The sequence below is a fragment of the Gracilinanus agilis genome, unplaced genomic scaffold (genome assembly GCF_016433145.1).
Source record: "Gracilinanus agilis isolate LMUSP501 unplaced genomic scaffold, AgileGrace unplaced_scaffold51760, whole genome shotgun sequence".
Taxonomy (NCBI): domain Eukaryota; kingdom Metazoa; phylum Chordata; class Mammalia; order Didelphimorphia; family Didelphidae; genus Gracilinanus; species Gracilinanus agilis.
In genome coordinates, this window is record NW_025386644.1 from 1 (window position 1) to 4474 (window position 4474).

At 39.0% G+C, this 4474-nt stretch overlaps 1 pseudogene; it reads right to left on the reverse strand.

The window, feature by feature from the left end:
- Nucleotides 1–1457: 1457 nt before the first annotated feature.
- Nucleotides 1458–2042, reverse strand: LOC123255764 (annotated as a pseudogene).
- Nucleotides 2043–4474: the final 2432 nt, after the last annotated feature.

Consider the following 4474-nt stretch of genomic DNA (forward strand, 5'->3'; position numbering starts at 1 on the left):
CTTTCCTTTGCTTTCCTTTGCTTTCCTTTCCTTTGCTTTCCTTTCCTTCTTTCCTCCCTCCCTTCTTTACTCCCTTCCTTCCTTCCTTCCTTCCTTCCTTCCTTCCTTCCTTCCTTCCTTCCTTCCTTCCCTAAGAGAATTTTATTGTATTTCCTGTTATAACTCTGTGTGGTGTTCATGACTCCTGAAAGATAATCTACAGAAGCCTTATTATTATCCTTGTGATGGGTCTGAGTCAAGAGCACTGTCCCTCAAGTCCCTGTAACTCTCCTTCCCTCCTTCTTCATGGGGCACTTGGAGTTATAAACTTAATGAGTACCTTCCTGCTCCTAGAGAAGGGAAAGGAGGTCCTGATGAGGGATTCAACTTAACACATCCTGAATGGACAGGAAGAGAGCAGAGGGGGAGGCATTTTCCACACTCCAACAACTACCCTAGAATTAAAGGATGGTATGAAAAAAACCTGGGTTCTAATGGTGGCTTTATCACTCTTATTTGTGGGACTTAGGGCAAATAATTTTCTCTCTCTGCCTCTGTTCTTTCATCTGTACAATGGATGGCTTGGTCTAGAATAGCAGAGGAGTTTTTTCCTGATTTAAAATTCTGTGGAAGGATACCTGAGGCAAAAACTTTTGGAGTGCTCTGGATGAAGAACAAGTTAAGTACCAGTAGAGAATGAATTGTGGAGCATATTTCAGTAGTAGCTCTGTCTATCCCTGCTTGCCTCATACATTATCTACCTTTGGGTCACTGGCCCCACCTCTTCAGGAGACCCAAACTAGAGAACAACTGATATCCAAAGCAGGAGGAACCTGTCGTGCTACCTACCTATTCACATCCTTATAAAACCCTTTGCTAAAAGTCTATGCCAAAGAATGGAAATTAAAGAAGAAATTACCACACTGGCCAATTTATATCTGGAAGCAACTTCAGGATGGGGAGGTGGGAAGGAGCCATTACAGATGGGTAGAAACTGAGGCATACCTTATACATACACATCATTGAATGTCTCTACAAAGGGCACAGAGGAAAAATTATTTGTGAGTTGGAGCATTGGAGAGCCTCTTGCAAGAGGGATCATTGACACTGAGGCTATTCTCCAATCACAGGGAAAATGCCAGGAAGGAAGGACACTATAGACAGATTGCAGCACAATATGGAATCTCCTGAAGAGAAAGGACATCATACTTTTCTAGAAATTATTTCTTTTTTTTTCCTTTTATATCCTGAGACAGAATGATCCCATCTCACATCCTCAATGGGTCAATCACAACAGTTTTATAGAGGACAAAAGGTGAAGAAACCTTGTGTTCAGCCCCAGAGAAGCCAGAGGAGATCAGTTTTCTCACTTCCTCACTGACTTATCCAATCCAGTATAACCCTCCTTATGGATAAACCCCAAAGAGGATTGCTCTGCCAGATCTCATAAACAACAAGTAAAATCCTTCCAGGGGAAGTTACTGAGAGAAAATGAGTATAGCAACGGCTGGCCAACCCACAAAGAGAGAAAGAAAAGAAGGAGCACGAGGAAGAAGGAAAGCCTCCTTAATTGTGATCTCCAGAAGCTGTAGCATGAAGGTAAAGATGTAGATGACATCAATGTAGATTTGCAAGGGGGCTGTGATAAATCTCTCAGGGTTGGTGATGTGCTTCCTATTCTCAAAAAACAGCTGTGTGTTATATGCTAAAAGAGGGTAAAAACAATAACTCCAAGGGTAGCATACCACATATGGAGGCAGTATATATATATATATTTAAAAGCCAGCAAGATTAAAAAAATAACAGTAATAATCCCAGTCAACACAATCTCAAATACACAGAAGAGTCTTGTACTGATGTGAAATCCATCTTGCTCTGGGTATAAAATATAGTGACAGTAATTTTGACAATAGTAGTGATAATCAGGGCCAAGATGACTGTTTTTCTATAAGACACGCTAGCTAGGATCCATGTTATGAAGGTCATTGCCAAATTAATATGGTCAAAAAGATGATGCTCCATGAAAAGTAGTACCTAGATCCCTGGCAGCAGAAAAAAGTCATGCATGCACCCAGGAAAACAATGAAGGAAACATAGTGGATGGCCAAGTTATTCATCACAAAGGAGAGAAATAGCAATGATTGTGACTATGATGAGCAACTGGATTGAGAAGATGGTGTAAACCATCTGGATAAAGTGGTGTTGGATGTTGTCCTCCCAATCTCCAGCCCCAAAGCTATTACTACAGATATCTCTTCCCCCCTATACTTTAACTCTGCCCAAGTTCATGGTCATTGGATGGATGGGAGGCATAGGCTGAGGATATTTAGCTGGGTACCCAAAGCCCCAATGGGGCTAAGCTGGGTAATCAACACTTAGGAAATTTCCATAGTAAAGGACTAAGATAAAGCACCTTCCATCTTCAAATGGAATTAAAGCACTGAGATTCAATATGGTGGCTCAAAATTGAGGGGGCCTCAGTCTCCCAAACCCACCTGCCAGGCAACTTGCATAGCTCTCAATAGCATCCAATTTACAAAATACTTTTCCTAAAAAAGTCTTGATCTTAACAACTGTGTCATGTGTAATTAGAAAAAATCTTGAACCCTTGGATTCCATCTCCCAGAATTCTTTCCCTGGCCCAAAATTCCTTTTCCCTTTTTGTTTACATGTGTCTTTACGTTACTGTTTATATAGTTCTGTAATGCATCCCCCCTCTTTTTCTCTCTTTCCTCTTCCACATGCGTGGCTTGAGTGAGCTCCCTATTGACTCTAGCCTTTTAGTTTCCTTTTTTCTTCAAGTTAAATTTAATAAATATTATTAAATATAATAGAGTATTTTGGATATTAATTTTAATTGTCACAGTCAGGTAGGTGTTATGATCTTCATTTTAGAAGTGAGCCCCTACATTGCTTTGTATTGATTAATAGCCAGTAATATTGATAAAGGGCTTTAAGGTTCACAAGAAACTTTACAAATATTATTTCATTTCATCCTTACAACCCCCCTATGAGGTTGGTGCTTTTATTATTATTATTTTTTTACAGACGAGAAAACTGTTGCAAACAATATCTGAGAGACTTGCCCACGGCCACATAGCTATTAAATATCTGAGGCTGATTTTGATCTCAGATCTTGCTTAATCCACATCTAGCACTCTATTCATTGTACTACCTAAATATTTAATATGTAATCATTTTGCATTCACAGTTTAGGATATCATTCTCTCTCCTTCCCCATGAGTTCAGGGATAATTTCACTTTCATCTTTATATTTCTAGGCCTGAGACTCAGTTAGAGCCATAGTAGGCACCTAATAAATGCTCGCTGCATGAATGAGACTCCATGAAGGTAAATGGCATGGTCAGGAAGATTTGTACTTTAAAACATGATATAGAGGTTTTCTATTTTATTATCATTATCACTTTCATTATCACCCTCTTCTGTACCACCACTACCACCATCATCATCATTATGATTATTCCTATGATGATAATAATATTTAACATCTCAGGAAAACTGGGATCAAGGTTTGTGTCTAATACATATGAGATAAAGACTTTAGGCAAGTGACTTAATGTCTTTGGATTCTCTACTTGGTTAGTCAGTTAATAGCACTGATCAAGTTCTTAATTTGTGCAGCTGCTGTGCAAACACTGGGATAGAAAGATCAGAATGAAATCTTCCCTAGCCTCAAGGAGCTTACATTCTAATTATTGTCACAAAAAAAAGACTTTAAATGGGCTCTTTAAGAATTGAATATGACTGAAACAACTAAAGGACAAGATGTTATGAGCAATCGAGGGTTGGGGTTTGGTGTAACATTCTTGGTGATAGGACAATGGGTAGAGGCATTCATAGCTGGATGTTAATATATCGTTGAATCGATTCACCAAGGAACTGACAGTGGGAAAGGAATAACGGGAAGTCAATCTATGGGTGAAAGCTTGGTATAGAATTGAGGAGTGGAGGAATTGAGATCATAGAGAGGAAAAAATGACAATGTTAAGGGTTTTAAAGTAAGGTGAGATGAAAAAAATTGAGAGAGACTGACACCTATGAAAAATCTGTATTATTAGAGCTCTGTGTTTGGTGTCAGAAAGACCTGAGTTTCAATTTGTCCTCAGACACTATATATGTGACCTGGACAAGTCACTTAATTTCTGTTTGCCTTAATTCAGTAAAGAAATGGCAAACAACTCCAGGATCTTGGATCCTTGGATCCTTGGATCTTGGATACTTGGATTCATTGGACATGGATCGGTCACTGAACAGCAAAAAGACTCTTTGTTGCAAAGAAGGTACTGGCTTACATTTGTCCTCACCTAGGAATTCCTGTACCATTGAAATAAGATGCTCACCCCATTTTATTTAAAGATGGATTCATGAACTTTGAAGTAACATTAGAGATCATCTAGTCCCATCTTCTCATTTCAAGAGCTAAGGAATCCAAAAGCAAAAGGAAATTTCTGAGCATTGCCTCCCAAGGATTTTC